Here is a 21,304-nt window from a genome sequence, read left to right as displayed (position 1 = left end):
GTAAAGTCATACTTCTTTCCACATATGAAGCAGAATCAAAACTCAGTAACTTTGAAATTTTAATTAGAAACATAGAAACATAGAATATAGGTGCAGGAGTAGGCCATTTGGCCCTTCGAGTCTGCACCGCCATTCAATATGATCATGGCTGATCATCCAACTCAGTATCCCATCCCTGCCTTCTCTCCATACCCCCTGATCCCTTTAGCCACAAGGGCCACATCTAAGCCCCTCTTAAATATAGCCAATGAACTGGCCTTAACTACCTTCTGTGGCAGAGAATTCCACAGATTCACCACTCTCTGTGTAAAAAATGATTTTCTCAATTCCGCCTCTTCAGAAATAATTACTAACCTATGTTGTCTTGAGGACTAACTTCTTGACAACTATGATTAGGAGTGTAAGATCCAGAGGCACTATGAGATATTTGTGATTGCAAATGTCTGGAATTGTTAAGTTTGTCTGGGTTAAGGGGTATTAGCGACAGGGTGAGGTTAGTCAGAATTAAGATTGTTTTCTATCGAACGTCAGAGGTTTCACCGAGACCTGATAGAAGTATATAAAATGAGTGGCATAGATCAGATACAGTCAGAATCTTTTTAAGCTGCAGAATGGAAACATCAAATACTAGAGGGCATAGCTTTAAGGTGTGGGCTGCAAAGTTTGAATGTGATGTGGAGGACAATCTTTATAGATCTATTTTTATTTTATTTTTTACACAGAGGGTGTTGTGTGCCTAAAATGCGCTGCCAAGGTTGGGGATGAGACAGATGCGATAGTGGCATTTCAGTGGCTCTTTGATAGGCACATGAATGTGCAGGGAATGTAGGCACAGGTAAGCAAGAGATGGTTTTGGCATCATGTTTAACACAGACACTGTGGCCCAAAGGGTCTGTTCTTGTGCTGTACAGTTCAATTAACATGCTTACAGCATGCAACAATCAGACTACAAGAACATAGATTTGTACTTTAACGATGTTCAGTTTCAGCTTGATTAATAAAAGCTGGTTCTTCTCCGTGATCAATGGCAGTCGTTATTTAGACCAACGTCATTGAAAATCTCCCTGGAGATGAATCAGAAACATAGAAAGTAGGTGCAGGAGGAGGCCATTCGGCCCTTCGAGCCAGCACCGCCATTCATTGTGATCATGGCTGATCGTCCCCTATCAATAACCCATGCCTGCCTTCTCCACTAGCCCCTAGAGCTCTATCTAACTATCTCTTAAACCCATCCAGTGACCTGGCCTCCACTGCCCTCTGTGGCAGGGAATTCCATAAATTCACAACTCTCTGGGTGAAAACGTTTTTTCTCACCTCAGTCTTAAATGACCTCCCCTTTAATCTAAGATTGTGGCCCCTGGTTCTGGACTCGCCCAACATTGGGAACATTTTTCCTGCATCTAACTTGACCAGTCCTTTTATAAGTTTATATGTTTCTATAAGATCCCCCCTTATCCTTCTAAACTCCAGTGAATACAAGCCTAGTCTTTTCAATCTTTCCTCATATGACAGTCCCGCCATGCCAGGGATCAATCTCGTGAACCTACGGTGCACTGCCTCAATCACAAGGATGTCCTTCCTCAAATTAGGAGACCAAAACTGCACACAATACTCCAGATGTGGTCTCACCAGAGCCCTATACAACTGCAGAAGAACCTATTTACTCCTATACTGAAATCCTCTTGTTATGAAGGTCAACATTCCATTAGCTTTCTTCATTGCCTGCTGTACCTGCACACCAAGTTTCAGTGACTGGTGTACAAGGACACCCAGGTCTCGCTGTACCTCCCCCTTACCTAACATAATCCCAGTGAGATAATAATCTGCCCCCTTGTTTTTGCCACCAAAGTGAATAACCTCACATTTATCTATATTGTACTGCATCTGCCACGCATCTGCCGACTCACTCAATTTGTCCAGGTCACCATGCAACCTCCTAACATCCTCTTCACAGTTCACACTGCCACCCAGCTTTGTGTCATCCGCAAATTTGCTAGAGTTGCTCCTAATTCCCTCTTCCAAATCATTAATATTTATGGTAAACAGTTGCGGCCCCAACACTGAGCCTTGCGGCACTCCACTCGCCATTATCTATCCTCCAATCCACAGGAACTGATCCTGAATCTATTGAATATTGGAAATGATCACCAATGCGTCCACTATTTCTAGAGCCACCTCCCCGAGGACCCTAGGATGCAGACCATCAGGCCTAGGGGATTTATCATCCTTCAGTCCCATTAGCCTACCCAATACTATTTCTCGCCTAATGAAAATGTCTTTCAGTTCCTCTACCCCCTTCGATCCTCTGTCCTCCAGTACATCTGGGAGATTGTTTGTGTCTTCCTTAGTGAAGACCGATCCGAAGCACCTGTTCAACTCTTCTGCCATTTCCTTGTTGCCCATAATAATTTCACCCGTGTCTGCCTTCAAGGGACCCACATTTGAATTTGCTACTCTTTTTCCCTTAACATATCTAAAGAAGCTTTTATTGTCCTTCTTCATATTCCTAGCCAGCTTCCCCTCGTACTTCATCTTTTCAGCCCGTATTGCCCGTTTTGTTTCCTTCTGTTGTCCTATGAAAGTTTCCCAATCCTCTGGCTTCCGGCTGCTCTTTGCTGTGTTATACATCTTTTCTTTTAGTTTTATTCTATCCCTAACTTCTCTTGTCAGCCACGGTTGCCTCCTACTCCCCTTAGAATCTTTCTTCCTTTTTGGAATGAAATTATCCTGCGTCTTCCAGATTATGCCCAGAAATTCCTGCCATTGCTGTTCCACCGTCATTCCTGCAAGGATCCCTTTCCAGTCTACTTTGGCCAGCTCCCCTCTCATGCCTTCATATTCCCCTTTCTTCAACTGCATCACTGCCACTTCCGATTTAACGTTCTCCTTCTCAAATTGCAGATTAAAACTAATCATATTATGATCACTACCTCCAGCCTGTTCCTTTACCTCGAGTTCTCTTATCATATCTGGTTCATTGGACAACACTAAATCCAGAATTGCCTTTCCTCTGGTCGGCTCCATTACCAGCTGCTCTAAGAATCCATCTCGGAGGCATTCTACAAACTCCCTTTCTTGGGGTCCTGAACCGACCTGATTTTCCCAGTCTACCTGCATATTGAAATCCCCCATCACCACGGTGGCATTATTTTTGTTACATGGCAGTTTTAATTCGGCTGCAACTTACACCCTACATCCGGGCTACTATTTGGGGGTCTGTAAATAACACCAATTAGTGTCTTCTTGCCTTTACAATTCCTCAACTCAATCCACAGTGACTCAATCTCGTCAGCCCCTATGTCTTCCCTCACAAGGGACTGAATTATCTCCCTCACCAGCAGAGCTACCCCCCCTCCCCCCCCCCTCCTCTGGCCACCTGCCTGTCCTTTCTATAGCATGTATAACCCTGAATATTAAGTTCCCAGGTCCGATCCTCCTGCAGCCAGGTCTCAGTAATCCCCACAATGTCATATCTACCAACCTCTAACTGAGCCTCAAGCTCATCTACTTTACTTCTTATACTTCGCGCATTCATATACAATACTTTTAATTCCTTACGCATCTCACCTTTCACATCGATCCCTATTACACTTGGCCATAGTCTCCAATCCCTTTATGAGCTTCCTTTCCCGTTAATTCTGGGGGTCATTAACCAAGCTAAAGGGATCAGGGGTATGGAGAGAAAGCAGGTACAGAATACTGAGTTGGATGATCAGCCATGATCATATTGAATGGTGGTGCAGGCTCGAAGGGCCGAATGGCCTACTCCTGCTCCTATTTTCTATGTTTCTATCCCTTTACTCTCTTTCCCTTTGACTCCATCCTCGACTAACCCATTTGACACCCCACCCCCCTTATTCAGTTTAAAACCACCCGTGTAGCAGTGGCAAACCTGCCTGCCAGAATGTTGGTCCCCCCCCCCACCTGTTAAGATGCAATCCGTCCCTTTTGTACAGTTCCAAAACAGATCCCATTTGGTATTTGCCATTATTTTGCTGAGCTGGATGTTAGGTTAACAAATCACTCACTAAAGTAATGCACCAAAGAATGTGTGCAAAATTACATGATGTCACATTAATACGATTTTCAACTTTACAACACTTGTTTTTCTGATGTGCCAAATTTCTAGGCTAGCTATCTAAGAATCTAATGGGAAAAAATGAATTTGGACTTACAAATATACGAAAAATCATGGTGGATTAAAAGATCCAAGCAAAAAACAAACCGAACATATATATAGAGGGAGAAAATCAACATTTCAAAAACGCAGTGTTGTGTTTAAAAAAAATATGCATAATAATAATAATAATAAATTTTATTTATGGGCGCCTTTCAAGAGTCTCAAGGACACCTTACAAAAATTTACAGGTAGAGGAAAACATGTAAGGGGAATGAAATAAATAGTAGAGACATGACTAGTACACAAAGTAAAGACAGAATTCAATTCAAAACACAATATGAGGCAATTAATGCACAGATGAAAAGGGAGGGGGACGTGGGGCTAAGGATAGTCAGAGGTGAAGAGATGGGTCTTGAGGCGGGACTGGAAGATGGTGAGGGACACGGAATTGCGGATCAGTTGGGGGAGGGAGTTCCAGAGCCTGGGAGCTGCCCTGGGGAGGGCTCTGTCCCCAAAACTGCGGAGGTTGGTCTTGTGGATGGAGAGGAGACCGGCTGATGTGGATCTGAGGGACCGTAAGGGTTGGTAGGGGGAGAGGAGGTCAGTGAGATATGGGGGGGGCCAGATGGTGGAGGGCTTTGTAGGTGAGGATCAGGATTTTGTAGGTGATCCGGTGGGAGATGGGAAGCCAGTGAAGTTGTTTGAGGACTGGAGTGATGTGATGCCAGGATTTGGTGTGGGTTATGAGTCGGGCGGCTGCGTTCTGGACCTGTTGGAGTCGGTTGATGTAGGTGGAGCTGATGTCAAGGAGAAGTGAGTTGCAATAGCCCAGTCGGGAGGAGATGAAGGCATGGATGAGTCTTTCAGCAGCGGGAGTTGTGAGAGAGGGTCTGAGTTTGACAATGTTGCGGAGATGAAAGAAGGAGGTTTTAGTGACATGGCGGATGTGAGGCTCAAGGGAAAGGGCGGAATCAAAGATCACGCCAAGGTTGCGGGCCTGGGGAGATGGGGAGACAGTGGTGCTGTCGATGGTGAGAGTGGGGTTATTGATTTTGCTGAGTGTGGCTTTGGAGCCTATGAGGAGGAATTCTGTCTTATCGCTGTTGAGTTTGAGGAAGTTATGTTGCATCCAGGTTTTTATAGCTGACAAACAGGAGTTGATATGGGAGAGGGGGGGGGGGGATTTGGTGCCGAGGTAGATCTGGGTGTCATCGGCGTAACAGTGGAAGTCCAGGTTGAAGTGGCGGAGTATCTGACCAAGGGGGAGGATGTAGATGATGGAGGAGGGGGCCGAGTACGGAGCCTTGGGGAACGCCTTGAGTGACTGTGGCTGTAGCAGAGGTGTGGTTGTGGAGAGAGATGGTGGGATCTGTTGGAAAGGTAGGAACAGAGCCAGCTGAGCATACACTAGAAGAGTTGTAAAAATGATTAAGTACTGGCAGAAAAATGTGAAATTTTACTTCAGGAAAAGACAAAAACATTGAGGGAAGGTTTTTGATCAACAGTATAGACATAATATACTTTTCCATTTAGTGAGAGTAAAACAACTTTTACAAAGCTATCAACGAGATAACAAGTAGGTAATTTAGAGGCAATTTCCTTACACTAGTGCTATGCAACCTTTATTATGGAGAGAACAAGATTCACAAATTATTGCTAAATTAATCCATTTGTCTCCAAATTTATGAATATTAAAAGCTGGTTGTTGAAACTTTCTACCAAAAGTGATCAAGAAAATGACCAAAACAAGCAAAAACTTTCAGACAAAGTCTGTAATCTCCACTAAATGAGCAATATCCCTTCATTATCATTGACATTACACCATATTGCCTAAATAATTTCTGGTATCATTGACAATAGCATTATTATACTGCAACATTACTGGAGAAACTCAGCGGGTACTTCCAAGTACTGTGGAAACAAGGGAATAATCTATGTCTCTTGTCGAGACCCTGCACCAGGACTGAGAGTGTAAAGAGGAGATTACCAGAGGAGAGGGTGAAGATTTTACAAACAATGTGTGTCGAAGTAGAGCTGCAACAGGTGAATTTCATTCGAGGATCCACTGGAATTAATCCAAAGCCAAGATATTTAGCGTCACTCAAAACTGCTGCCCAACTTAGTAGGCAGTGAAATTGAGAATCCTGCCGCTGTTATAGAACTGTAATTATCACTAGGTGCTGCAGGAAGCATCAAGGCCAAGACTAAACAACTGAAATGCAGTACTTTGATTCGCTCGCTGCTGGTTAGGGGAGTGAGTAAAACAATTTAAGATGCTGAACTCGACAATTAGTTATTTATGAGTTTTTTTTGCCAGTTCTATGGCATTCTTCGATATCCTTCGATTGGCACCTGGATATGCAGGGAATGGAGGGGCATGGATCACGTGCAGGCAGAGGAGATTAGTTTATCTTGGCATCATGCTCGGCACAGACATTGTTAGCCATGGGGCCATAATGTTCTTTGTTCTATTCCTTTCTTTTTTGGTCTCCAAATCTGAGGAAGGACATTATTGCCATAGGGGGAGTGCAGAGAAGGTTCACCAGACTGATTCCTGGGATGTCAGGACTGTCTTATGGAGAAAGACTGGATAGAATTGGTTTATACTCTCTAGAAGTCAGGAGATTGAGAGGGGATCTTATAGAAACTTACAAAATTCTTAAGGGGTTGGACAGGCTAGATGCAGGAAGATTGTTCCCGATGTTGGGGAAGTCCAGGACAAGGGGTCACAGCTTAAGGATAAGGGGGAAATCCTTTAAAACCGACCCCCAGCCCCGCCCCCACCGGCCCCCAGCCCCGCCCCCACCGGCCCCCAGCCCCGCCCCCACCGGCCCCAGCCCCGCCCCCACCGGCCCCAGCCCCGCCCCCACCGGCCCCCAGCCCCGCCCCCAGCCCCGCCCCCAGCCCCGCCCCCACCCGCCCTGATCCCGTCACTCACTCACTCACTCATGGCTCATCCCGCCCACGGCCCGGAAATGACCTCACGGCCCCGCTGCCCGTTGCCCCGCAGACAGAGAGAGGGGCGTCAACCCGGAAATGACCTCACGGCCAAGATGGTTGAGCATCTTTGTCTGAAGACGGGTCTCGACCCGAAACGTCACCGATTTCCTTTGCTCCATAGATGTTGTTGTTGTTGTTGCTGTTGCTGCTGCATCCGCTGTTTCCCCAGCACTTGTGGCCACCATCGATGTTCTCTCTCTCCGTCTCTCTCTCTCTGTGTTCTCGATCCAGCAAAGGAGAGAGAGGGAGGGGAGAGGGAGGGAGGGAGAGAGGGGGAGACGGAGAGAAAGAGATATTTAATTTTATCTGTGTTTTGTTTCATTTTATCTGTTCAATTTCCCCTCAATTTCCTCCTCATTTCCCCATCATCCCCCCCCCCCCCGGATTTCTTCTTTTCCCCCTCAATCAGAGGAAGAGAGACATAGAGTAACAGAGAGAGGGAGACATAGAGGGGGAAGAGAGAAAGAGGAGAGTCATAGAGTAACAGAGAGAGAGAGACATAGAGGAAAAGAGAGAGAGGGAGATAATTTTTTCCCGTTCCTGCCTTCGTAACATAGACAACAGGTGCAGGAGTAGGCCATTCCCCCCTTCGAGCCAGCACCGCCATTCAATGTGATCATAGCTGATCATCCCCAATCAGCACCCCGTTCTTGCCTTCTCCCCATGTGCCCTGACTCCGCTATCTTTAAGAGCCCTATCTAGCTCTCTCTTGAAAGTATCCAGGGAACCGGCCTCCACCGCCCTCTGAGGCAGAGAATCGCACAGATTCACAACTCTCTGGGTGGAAAGGTTTCTCCTCATCTCAGTCCCAAATGGCCACAGATTTACACAACTCTCTGGGAGGAAAAGTTTCTCCTCATCTCAGTCCCAAATGGCCACAGATTCACAACTTGCTGGGTGGAAAAGTTTCTCCTCATCTTAGTCCCAAATGGCCACAGATTTACACAACTCTCTGGGTGGGAAAATGAGGATAATATTATGAGAAATGGGGGGAAAGTGCTGGAATTGTGGAGAATGGAGGTGGGGAATGAGGGGGGAATGGGACAAGGAGAGGAAAATGAAGGGAACTTTGGTGAATTGAGGAGAGATTATGGGGAAAAAGTGAAACTGAGGGGAAGCTATGGGGGGAAGCTAAAAGGACAATCGAAGAACAAAAATGAGGGAGACATCACGGGATAATGGGGAAAAACTTAAATTTGTGGTAAACTGAAAAAAGTGGTGAGTTTTGAGAATTAGGGGAAAATGAGAGAATAACGTGGAGAAAATGGAGGGAAAAGAGGGAGAAATTAGCAAATATGGGAATGATGAGGAGAAATGGGAAGCGATAATAAAAAAAGGGGGAATTAGGAGAAATTAATGGGGAAAATTATGAAATTAAGGAGGAATTGAGGAGAAATTGGGAAAATCTGGGAAAATGTGGGGAGATGAGGAGTGAATGATGGGAGTTGAGGAGAAATGAGGGGAAATAGGAGAAAAATGAGGAGAAATTGCCGACCAATCAGTAGCCCCCTTCCTCCCATGGCAACAGATGACGCTATTATGCGGGGGGCGGGGGGGGGGGGCGCGGCGGCCAATCAGTCCTCTGCCGGCGTTTGCACACAGTTTTATGCGCGGGCAGTTTTCCACAGATTGCCGGCTTCTGCATCGACGCTAAACCTCGGGGAGAGTTGCATTTACTCCCTCTGTTTGCATTAAACACTGCACTTCCCAGAGTTTGCATCGAGTTTGTAAACTTGGAGAAACGCCTGCTTTAGCGCCGGCAGTTTTCCACAGATTGCCGGTAAAACAGGCATCTGTGAAGCCCCCTCAGCCATTTTGTGTGCTAGCCTGAAACAAAGCGCGTGATTGGCCAACTGGCTGACAAATCAATGTTAAACGTGTTTTGATTGGACTAAAAAATTCCCGAAATCTTTCCGGTTTTTCTCTAATTTAATTAAAATGTGCAAGTCTTGTTCATGACGAGTTTCAGGGGTGATTTATATACTTTTTTTTTACACCATATGTGAAAAGTTCATGTAGTTTGGTGACTTGGGTCACGAAACTGCAGAATAAAGCTCCTCGGCCCACAGCCCAGTGCCAGTTTTAACTCCTGCTGCAACTTACACCCTATATCCGGACTGCTATTTGGGGGTCTGTAGATAACACCAATTAGTGACTTCTTGCCTTTACAATTCCTCAACTCAATCCACAGTGACTCTACCTCGTCAGTCCCTATGCCTTCCCTCGTAAGGGACTGAATTCCATTCCTCACCAGCAGAGCTACCCCCCCCCCCCCTCCTCTGCCCACCTGCCTGTCCTTTCTATAGGATGTATAACCCTGAATATTAAGGTCCCAGACCCGATCCTCCTGCAGCCTGAGATGAGAGAGGGGCGTAGAGGAGTGGTGCGAGAGGGAGGGTAGAAGAGAGGGGGAATGAGAGGAGAGGTGGAGGGGGGAGATGGGAGGAGGGTTGAGGAGAGCAGAGGAGAGGAATACTGGAGGGTAGTGGAGAAGGGAGGAGGGGATAGGAGAGGGGACGTGGGGGAGGAAAGGAGAGGAGAGAGCGGTACGGGAGAGGAGACATTCTCTCACGTCCACCATATTGTAATTTTATTTGAAGAGAGGGAGAGGGTGGAAGGAGAGAGGAGGCGGTTGAAAGGGGAGGGGATGAGGGGAGAGGAGAGGAGATGTGGGGAGTAGATGTGGGAGGAGGTTAGCGGTGGGGAGGAAAAGGGAGGAGTTAAGAGGGGAGGAAAGGAGAGGGGAGAACAGGAAGGGAGAGGAGTGGGGAGGTGAGGGAGAAGAGGGGAGGGGAGTGGCAAGAAGAGAGGGGAGGAAGGGAGAGGTGAGGAGAGGAGACAATCTCTCCTCCACCAATTTGGTGCTGGGTTTGAGGGGAGGGGAGAGGAGGGGGAGCAGGGGATAGGAAAAGGGAGGAGGGGCGAGGAGAGGGGAGAAAAGGAGCGGGGAGGAGAGTAGAGGAGGGGAGGGAGAGGGAGGGTAGAAGAGAGGGGGATGAGAGTAGTGGAGGGAAGGAGAGGAGAGGAGAAGGGAGGGGAGTGGGGAGGAGAAGAGTGGGAGATAGAGGGGAGAGGAGGGGAGGAGAGAAGAGGAGAGGAGATGTGAGGAGGAACGAGAGCAGAGGAGAGGGGAGGAGAGGGGAGCAGAGGAGAGCAGAGAGGTGGAGAGGTGGAGAGGGGAGGGGAGGAGATAGGTGAAGAGGGGAGGAGAGGAGGGAAGAGAGGTGGAGGGGAGGGAAGAGAGGTGGAGGGGAGGGAAGAGAGGAGAGGAGGGGCGAGAAAAGCGGGGGTAGGGCGAGAGGAGAGAGGGGAGGGGGAGGCAGAGGAGAGGAGAGGGGTGGAGAACAGAAAGGGGAGTTGAAGGGAGAGGAGAGGACAATCTCTCACCTAGTCCATATTACAATTATCTTTAGTGCTGGTTTTGAGAGGGGGGGGGAGAGAAAGGAAGGGGAAGAGTGGAGAGACAATAGACAAGAAACAATAGCTGCAGGAGGAGGCCATTCGGCCCTTCGAGCAATCACCGCCATTCAATATGATCAAGGCGGATCATCCCCAATCAGTACCCCGTTCCTGACTTCTCCCCATATCCCCTGATTCCACTATCTTTAATAGCCCTATCTAGCTCTGTCTTGAAAGTATCCAGAGAGCAGGCCTCCACCGCCCTCTCACAACTCTCTGTGAGAAAGTGTTTCCTCGTCTCCATTCTAAATGGCCGACCCCTCATTCTTAAACTGTGGCCCCTGATTCTGGACTCCCCCAACATCGGGAACATGTTTCCTGCCTCTAGCGTGTCCAAACCCTTAATAATCTTGTATGTTTCAATAAGATACCCTCTCATCCTTCAAATCTCCAGAGTGTACACGCCCAGCCACTCCATTCTCTCAGCATATGACAGTCCCGCCATCCCAGGAATTAACCTGGTGAACCTACGCTGGGCTCCCTCAATAGCAAGAATGTCCTTCGTCAAATTAGGGGACCAAAACTGTGCACAATACTCCAGGTGTTGCCTCACTAGGGCCCTGTACAACTGCAGGACCTCTTTAGTCCTATACTCAGCTCCTCTTGTTATAAAGACCAACATGCCATTCGCTTTCTTCACTGCCTGTTATACCTGCATGCTTACTTTCATTCACCGATGTACAAGGACCCCCAGATCCCATTGTATTTCCCCTTTTCCCAACTTGACGCCATTTAGATAGTAATCTGCCTTCCTGTTTTTGCTACCAAAGTGGATAACCTCACATTTATCCGCATTAAACTGCATCTGCCATGCATATGCCCACTCACACAACTTGTCCAAGTCACCCTGCATTCTCATACCATCCTCCTCACAGTTCACACTGCCACCCAGCTTTGAGTCATCTGCAAATCTGCTAATGTTACTTTGAATACCTAGCCTTGCGGTACCCCACTAGTCACTGCCTGCCATTCTGAAAGGGACCCATTAATCCCTAATCTTTGTTTCCTGTTTGCCAACCACTTCTCAATCCATGTCAGCACTCTAAACCCCCAATACCATGTGCTCTAATTTTGCCCACTAATCTCCTATGTATGACCTTATCAAATGCTTTCTGAAAGTCCAGTTACAATACATCCACTGGCTCTCCGTTGTTGATTTTCCTCGTTACATCTTCAAAAAATTCCAGAAGATTAGTCAAGCATGATTTCCCCTTCGTAAATCCATGCTGACTCGGACCGATCCTGTTACTGCTATCCAAACGTGCCGATATTTAATCTTTTATAATTGGCTCCAGCATCTTCCCCAATACTGATGTCAGGCTAACTGGTCTATGATTCCCTGTTTTCTCTGTCCCACCTTTCTTAAAAAGTGGGATAATATTAGCTACCCTCCAAGTTAAGAGAGAGTTAGATAGAACTCTAGGTGTGGTGTAGTCAAGGGATATGGGGAGAAGGCAGGCACAGGTTATTGAGCCATGATCACAATGAATGGCGGTGCTGGCTCGAAGGGCCGAATGGTCTCCTCCTGCACCTAGTTTCTATATTAATCCACTGGAACTGATCCTGAATCTATAGAACATTGGAAAATTATCACCAATGCATCCACGATGTCTAGACCCACTTCCTTAGAAGAGAGGCGAGCAGAAGAGCGACTGGGTGGAGAGCAGCAGGAAGGAGGAGAGTGGAGAGGGGTAGAGAGTGGAAAGGAGAGAGTTGGGGAGGGAAGAGTGGAGGGGAGAGAAGAGTGGAGGGGGGGAGCAAGATGAGAGATGAGGAGGAGAGGAGAGGTGATGAGCAGAGGAGAGGAAGCAGACGAGGGAAGGAGAAGGGGAGAGGGGAAGAAAAGAGAGGAGATGTGGTGAATAGATGAGGGGATGAGGAGAAAGACGAGGGGAGGGGAAGGGAGGGGGGAGAGGAGAGGAGAGAACAGTCTCTCGCCTCCACTATATTAGTTATCTTTGGTGCTGGATTTGAGGGGAAGGGGGGAGAGAGAAGTGGGGCAGTGAGGACATTTACCCTGGAACACAAAACAATTCTGCCAGGTTTTAACACTCTGGCCAAGCAACAAACAGCAGGGTAACTGTCTTGCAACATTATTTACATTATTTACAATCCCTTTGCAGCAGTCCAATCAAATTCATGCATTTACAATACATTGGAGTTCCTCTGCAAGATTCTCCTACATACTAACAATTACAAAGATTCTTGGACCTTCCTCATGTGAGCTACTGATCTGGGACCTAGACTTCCTGGCACCAGCTAGCAGCCTGTGGCTTCTTATACACAAATGGCTAAAAGGCCTTTTGAATGCATGAATCCTCTGCTCTATTTTGGCTCTATTTTGGCCAGGGTTTACAAGACAAGCAGGGAGGAGAGGAGAGGAGAGGAGAGGAAATGAGGAGAGAGGAAAGGAGGGGAGAGAGGAGGGTATGTTGAGGAAATGTGAGGGGAGGAGATGAGAATAGATTCAAGGCATTCGATCTAATTTGTGATCCCAGCTACAAAGACAAATGTGTACAGCAATTCGTTCTTCCCACGCACAATTAAAGCATGGAATAATCACCACCAAACTATAGTTACCCAACCAGATGCAACTACATTTAAAGTAGCACTTTCTTCCCAATAACCCTTTCTGGCTTAATCCCTCCCTTCACCACCTCCAGTTTAAATTCCAGTTGGAATATTTTGGATAACCAAGTAATCAAGAACCAAGAACCAAGAGAGGAGGATAGAGGAGAGGAAACAATCTCTCACCTAGTCCATTTTGCAATTATCTTTGGTGCTAGTTGTGAGGGGAGAGAGAGGGAAGGAGAGAGGAGGGGTGTAGTGGAGAGAGGGAGAGCGGAGAGGAGGGGAGGTGAAACATAGAAACATAGAAAATAGGTGCAGGAGTAGGCCCTTCGGCCCTTCGAGCCTGCACTTCTATTCAATATGATCATGGCTAATCTTCCAACTCAGTATCCTGTACCTGCCTTCTCTCCATACCCCCTGATCCCTTTAGCCACAAGGGCAACATCTAACTCCCTCTTAAATATAGCCAATGAACTGGCCTCAACTGCCTTCAGTGGCAGAGAATTCCAGTAATTCACCACTCTCTGTGTAAATGAAGGGGAGCGGGAGATTGAGAGGAGCAGAGAGGAGGCAGGAGAGGAGAGAAGAGGGGAAGGGTGAAGAGGAGAGGGGAGGGGTGTGAAGAGGAGACAATCTCTCACCTATCCGTTTTGCAATTATCTTTGGTGCTGATTTTGAGGGTGGAGGAGAGAGGGGAGGAGAGATGAGGGGAGGAGAAGCGTGAAGAGGAAAGAGCTGGAGAGGTGATGAGAGGGGAGGAGTGGAGAGGGGAGGGGAGAGGTGGAGGAGAGAGGATGGGAGAGGGAGAGGGAGCAAAGAGGACGGGAGAGGAGAGGGGAAGAAAAGAGAGGATATGTGGGGAGTAGATGAGTGAATGAGGGGAGGCGAGCGGAGGGGAGGGCGTGAGAGGAGATGAGTGGAGAGTATAGGAGCGGGTAGTGGAGAACAATCTTTCACCTCCACTATATTGCAATTATCTTTGGTGCTGGATTTGAGGGGAGGGGAGAAGAGAGGGAGAGGGAGGAGAGTGGAGGTGAGGTGTGGAAAGGAGAATAGAGGAGAGGAGAGGGGAGAAGAGAGGGAGAGGGAGGGGAGGAGAGGGGAATTGTGAAGAGGGGAATAGAGGAGAGGAGAGAGAGAGGAGAGGAACAGGGCCATCTTAACGCATGGGTACGCTGGGCAGTTGTCCGGGTCCACTAGCATTGGGGCCACAAGCTAATCTATGTATTGTAGAATGTTATTGTAGAACATGAAAACAGAGAAGAACATGGCAAGTGCATGACGGCATATTTGATTTGGCATAAAGATACTGGAAGTGTCGGGGCCCCGGTGCACTGCTTTGCCCGTGGAACTAGAATGCTGTTAAGACGGCCCTGGAGAGGAGGGGAGGGGAGGGGAGGGGCGTGATGAGAGGGGCGTTGAAGAGAGGAGAGAAGAGAGGGACGTCGGGGGAGAGGTGAGGGGGAGAGGAGATGGAGTGGAAGCATAGAGGAGAGAAGAGGAGAGGAAAAGGGAGAGGAGACAATCTCTCACCTACACCATATTTCAGTTATCTTTGGTGCAGGCTTTGAGTGGTGGGGAGAGAGAGGGAGAGGGAGGGGGAGATGAGAGCAGTGGAGATGGGAGGAGTGTATTGGCGAGGAGAATAAAGGAGAGGAGGGGTGAATATGAGAGGGGAGGAGGGGAGAGGAGAGAGGAGATGGCAGGAGAGGGGAGGACAGGAGCTGAGAGGGTAGGAGAGGAGATGAGGGGAGTAGATGAGGGGAGGAGAGGGGAGAGAAGGGTTGAGAGATGAGGGGGAGAAGAGCGGAGCATGGAAGGAAGGGGAAGTAGAGGAGAGGAGAGGAGAAAGGTGGGGTGGAGACAGGAGGGGAGGGTAGGAGATGGAAGGAAGTAGAGTAAAGGAGGGTAGAGGACCGGTGAGGAGAGCAGCTGAGGGGAGGAGAAGAGGAGAGTGGTGGAGAGGAGGTGTGAGGAGAGGGGAGGAGAAGGGAGTGGAGGAGGAGGAGAGGGGAAAGGAGGTGTGTAGTTGAGAGGGGGGAAAGTAGAGAAGAAGGGAGGTGAGAAGAGAAGGGACGGGAGAGGAGAATAAATTAAAGGAGAGGAGAAGTAAGGATGGGGAGGGGAGGGAAGGAGTGGAGAGGGGAGGGGAGGAGAGGAGAGAGGTGGAGAGGGGAGGGAAGGAGTTGAGAGGGGAGGGTAGGAGAGGAGAGGGGCGGAGAGGGGAGGGAAGGATTGGAGAGGGGAGGGGATGAGAGGAGAAGGGTGGAGAGGGGAGGGAAGGAGTGGAGAGGGGAGGGGAGGAGAGGAGAGGGGTGGAGAGGGGAGGGAAGGAGGGGAGAGGAGGAGAGGAGAGGGGTGGAGAGGGGAGGGAAGGAGAGGAGAGAGGTGGAGATGAGAGTAGAATGAGAGGAGAGTAGAAGGAAGGGGAGACAGGAGAGGAAAGTATAGGAGAGGAGGAGCGAGGGAAGTGGGGGTTGGGGCGAGAGGAGAGAAGGGAAGGGAAGGTGAGGGAGGCAGATGGGAGAGGAGAGGTGTGGAGTGGGGAGGAGGGGAGAGGAAGGGGAGGAGAGGAGAAGGGAGGTGAGGAGAGGGGTGAGGAGAAGGGAGGTGAGGAGAGTGGAGAGGAGGGGAGGCGAGAGGAGGGGAGGCGAGGGTAGGAGAGGAGAAGGGAGGTGAGGACAGTGAAGAGGAGAAGGGAGGTGAGGACAGTGAAGAGGAGAAGGGAGGAGAGGATAGGAGAGGTGGAGGAGGAGGGGAGGAGTGGAGGGGAGAGGAGATGGGAGGAGGGAGACAATAGACAATAGGTGCAGGAGTAGGCCATTTGGCCCTTTGAGCCTGCACCGCCATTCAATGTGATCATGGGTGATCATCCCCAATCAGTACTCCGTTCCTGCCTTTTCCCCATATCCCGACTCCGCTATCTTTAAGAGCCCTATCTTGCTCTCTCTTGAAAGTATCCAGAGAACCTGCCTCCACCGCCCTCTGAGGTGGAGAATTCCACACTCACATCTCTCTGTGAGAAAAAGTGTTTCCTCGTGTCTGTTCTAAATGGCTCACTCCTTATTCTTAAACTGTGGCCCCTGGTTCTGGACTCCACCAACATCGGGAATATGTTTCCTGCCTCTAGTGTGTCCTTAATAATCTGATATGTTTCAATAAGATATCCTCTCATCCTTCTAAACTGCAGAGTGTACAAGCCCAGCTGCTCCATTCTCTCAGCATATGACAATCCTGCCATCCTGGGAATTAACCTGGTGCATTCACAGCATAGGAGTAATTCTATACATTTGGGTTTATTATATACTTCTTATGAAAGAGGGATATCGAAAAATATAATTTGTTTTTCAAATAAAATAAACAATAAAAAAACAAGTCCTGAGAACAACCCAAGATGTTCATAGTTTGGAGTTTAGTTGGAGTCGTTGTGTTCAATAGCCTGATGGGTGTTGGGGAGACCATCAACACTTCCCTGGATGGAAATATCAAATAGTAGAGAACATAGATATAAGGGCCAGAGGGGCAAAGCTTAAAGGAGATGTGCAGTGCAGGTTTTAAAAACAGAGTTCGGAGAGTATCTGGAACACACTGCCAGAATTAGTGGAGGATGCAAATATAATAGTGGCATTTAAGAGACATGTTTAGATAGGCAAATGAATATACAGGGAATAGAGGGATATGGATTATGTGCAGACAGATACGAGTTGGTCTTGGCATTATGTTCAGCTTAGTTATTTTAATTACAAAAATCATATGAAGGAACCATTAATTTAAGTTTAATATCGGGGTGGGTGATTGCAAACTTCACATGGTCCACCCTGTTTCAAGGGTAGGGGAGAGAGTGGGAGAGGGAATGGAGGAGACAGGAGGGAAGGAGAGGAGAGGGGAGGAGATCAGAGCGGAGAGGAGAGGTGGGGAGGAGAGGGGAGGTGAGGTGTGGAAGGGGAGGAGACAAGATGAGGAGTGTATACAATCTCTCACCTGCACCATTTTACGTTTATCTTTGGTGCTGGATTTTAGGGCAGGGGGGAGAGAGAGAGAGAGGGGGGGGGGGTTGGAGAGGAGAGGAGAGGAGACAATCTCACACTTGCACCATATTACAATTATCTTTTTTTGTGTGTGTTGTAATTCTATACATTTGGGTTCACTATATACATTATGAAAGAGGGATATAGAAAAATAAAATTTGTTTTTGAGGACATTTTTCTAGAATGGGAGTGTTAGAGAGGGAAGCAAAAGGGGTGGAGGAGTGGTGAGGAGAGAAGAGGGGAGAGACGATGGGAGGGAGGAAGGGAGGGGCAGGGGAGGAGAGGAGAGGAGAGGGTAGAGGAGAGGAGACTAGGGCAGGAGAGAGGAGAGGGAGGGGAGGAGAGGAGAGGAGGGGTAAATGGAGGAGAGGAGAGAGAAGAGGGGAGATGGGAGGGGAGGGTGGAGAGGGGAGATGGGAGGGGATGAGAGGAGAGTAGAAGAGGGAAGGGAGGGGAGGGGGAGAGGATGTGGGTAGGAGGGGGGGGATAGTGGAGAGGGGAGTGGATGAGGGGAGGGCAGAGGAGAGGAGAGGAGAAGAGAGTAAAGTAAAGGAGAGCAGGAGCGAGAAAAGCGGAGGGGATGTGCGGGAAGAGAAGGGAGGATAGAGGAGAGAAGGGCGAGAGGAGGGAAGGGGGAGAGAGGAAAGGAGAGGAGTGGAGAGGAGAGGAGAGGAGGGGGTGAGAGGAAGGGAGGGGAGGAGGAGAGGATGTGTGGAGAGGAAAGGGGAAGGGAGACGAGGGGAGAAGAGGAAAAAGGAGGGGATGAGAAGAGAGGGGATGAGAGGAGAGGAGAACGTAGAGGGGAGGAGGGCGGAGGGGAGGAGAGGTGAAGAGAGAAGATGGGAGGAGGGGAGAGGAGTGGGGAGGGTAGGAGAGGAGTGGAGACAGCGCAGAGGAGAGGAGAGCGGAGGGGAGAAGAGGGGGAGGAGGGGGGAGGAGGGGAGAGGAGGAAGGGAAGGGGAGCAGAGGAAAGGAGTGGTAATGGGTGCGGAAGGGAGATTTTAAAATCGGGCTCACAAAAACTTGGGGGGGGATGTCCACCAACTCTCAAAACATGGGGGGTACGTGTGTCCCCTGCCCCCCCCCCCCTCCGGGTTTTCCGCCCCTGCAGGAGAGACAGAGAGGGTGGGGGTTGGAGATTAGGGGATTACAGGGGAGGGGAGGAGAGGTCAGAGGAGATGGGAGGAGAGAGGAGGGGAGACAATCTCTCACCTGCACCATATTACAATTATCTTTGGTGCTGCATTGGTGGGGAGGGGAGAGAGGGAGAGGGAGGGGAGGAAAGAGGAGGAGAGAAGTGGGGAGGAGGGGATGAAATGGGTGATGAGAGGAGAGGAGGGAAGAGTTTGGAGGGGGTAAGAGGAGACGATAGGAGGGGAGGGGAGGGAAGGAGATGATAGTAGAGGAGAGGAGAGGAAAGTAGAGGAGCTGAGATGGGTGGAGAGGGGAGGGGAGTTGAGGAGAGGACAACTGGTGGGGAAAGGGGAATAGGGAAAAGGACAACAGAGGAGGGAACAGGAGGGGATTGAAGGGTAGTGAGGATGGGGGGTGGAGGAGAGGAGTGAGGACTGGAGGAGAAGAGGGGAGAGGGGATAGGAGAGGGGAGGTTGTGCGAGGAGAGGATAGGGAAGGAGAGGGGAGGTAGGGGAGAGGAGAGGTGAGGGGAGGAGGAGATGAGTAGAGTATATGCGGGGAGAGGGGAGGATAGGGAAGGACAAGAGAGGATTGGAGGGGAAGGGAGGAGAGGTGAGGAAGGGAGGGGGAGGGGAGGAGGGGAGGAGGGTTTGAGAGAAGAGAGTAGAGGAGAGGGGGAGTGTGGAGAGGAGAGGGGAGAGGAGGAGAGAGGAGAGGAGACAATCTCTCCCCTAGTCAATATTGCAATTATCTGGATTTGAGGGGGGAGGGGGAGTGGAGGGGATTAGAGAGGGGAGAAGAAGAGGGGAGGAGAAGAGGGGAGGAGTGGAAAGGGGATGTTATGTATTTGCGCTGGAAACCGCCTTAAATAAGACTCGGAACACATAGGTACTTTACATGCGTGTTGTATTGTGATCGCCATCTTGAGTCTCTCTCTGTACAATCGCGCAAGTCATTCAAACATGCGAATCATATTCTCATACACAACACTCCCCCCCCTTTAACTTGGAGGCAGGTATTTCACCTTCACGGTGTATGATCTTTTACACAATTATAATTGAATAATACACTGTTCTCCAAGTCGTATAATGAAAGTCATCTTACAATTAGATCATCATAACTGTAATAAACATGCATAAAGTAAACTTGGCATTTATGACTTTTTCATAATATTCCACCCATCTTCCATAAACATGGTGCAGCAAACCAAATAAATGACACATTGTTTTATGTGTTTTCACTTATAAAGCACAAAATCCTCATATATTTTAGGTGTTCTTTTAGTTCTATTAGACATGCGTCTCTCTGTCTGTGTTGGACTTTGCATGTGACCTGAGATATCAGGCTCTGGTTGTGATGTTGTGTTATCACTATGGGCTAGAGGTTCGTCACTCTCTGAAGTTCTTTCAGAATCTACACCTTCAGTTGGAGTAGGCAGAACTATCATTGGCTCCTCACTTGGTTGAACCACTTGTCTTTGTGGGCAGTTGTTGTGCTCATCACCTTTTGGCAAATATGAGCAAATTTGATAATAATAATAATAATAATGATAATATTTTTTATTGTCATTGCACATCAATGCAACGAGATTTAGTATGCAGCTCCAACCGGTGTACAAGAAAAGTAAAATAAATAAATAAGCTGTGTGACGTGACCATCCGAGGGAGACAGTCAAGGGGGGGGTGGGGGCACTCAGCAGGGCCGGTTCAGAGCCGCTATAGATCTTGGAATAAAGCTGTTTCTGAGTCTGGAGGTTCGGGCGTAGAAGGCCTTGTAACGTCTGCCGGAGGGAAGTAGTTCGAACAGACCGTTACAGGGGTGTGATGAGTCTTTATGGATGCTGACGGCTTTCCTGAGGCACCGTGTGTGGTAGATGCCCTCCAAGGCTGGTAGCTGTGTCCCAATAATCCTCTGCGCTCTTTGGACGAAGCGCTGAAGAGCTCTCCTCTCCGCCTCCGTGCAGCTGAGATACCACACAGTGATGCCTTACATTAATATGCTCTCTGTGGTGCAGCGGTAGAACGTTGTCAGCAGCTGTTGGGGCAGACCAGTCTTTTTTAATATCCTCAGGAAGAACAGTGGTTGCTGTGCCTTCTTGACCAGCGCAGCGGTGTTGGTGGACCATGTGAGGTCCTCTGAAATGTGAGTGCCCAGAAACGTAAAGCTGGACACTCTCTCCACACTTTCCCCGTAAATAGAGATTGGGGCGTATTCTCCATTATGGGTCCTCCTGAAGTCAATAATCAGCTCCTTGGTCTTGGAGGTGTTTAGTGACAAGTTGTTATGAGCGCACCAGTCCGCCAGGTTCTGCACCTCCGCTCTGTAGTTTGTTTCATCACCTTTGGTGATCAGCCCAATCACTGTTGTGTCGTCTGCAAACTTCACGATGGTGTTGGTGTCGAATGCAGGGACACAGTCGTGAGTGAAGAGGGAGTAGAGCATGGGGCTTAGTATACAGCCCTGTGGTGTGCCGGTGCTTAGGGTGATAGTGGAGGACAGGTGCGGGCCCAGTCTCACTGCCTGCAGTCGCTCCGTCAGAAAGTTTAGGATCCAATCGCATATCGGCGAGCTGAGGCCTAGCTGGTGGAGTTTGGTGGTGAGCTTGGTGGGGATGACCGTATTGAATGCAGAGCTATAGTAAATGAAGAGCATCCTCACATACGTGCCCTGTCTGTCAACATGACGACGCACAACTCTTCCCTCCCTCAACTTTACGTTGTACATGACTTCACGGATGACTTCTGCTATCATTCAGTAAAGCCAAGTAGGACCTGATGTGAAGTTCTTGACCATGACATGATCATTCACCTCAAAGACTCATTCTTTGCTTCCTCGATCTGCTGTCTGTTTCATTGAAGTTTGCTTCCTTCGGACAGATTTGCTGAGATCGGGTCGCAGACTGTCTAGTTTAGTGCGGATCTTTCATCTGAACATCAGTTCACTGGGTGTCATTCCAGTCATTTCTTGAGGTGTGACTTTGTACGTCAACAAC

Source organism: Amblyraja radiata, chromosome 30 (assembly GCF_010909765.2).
Source record: "Amblyraja radiata isolate CabotCenter1 chromosome 30, sAmbRad1.1.pri, whole genome shotgun sequence".
Lineage (NCBI taxonomy): Eukaryota > Metazoa > Chordata > Chondrichthyes > Rajiformes > Rajidae > Amblyraja > Amblyraja radiata.
The sequence above is the reverse complement of the archived record's forward strand: the minus strand, read 5'-3'. Positions refer to the sequence as shown.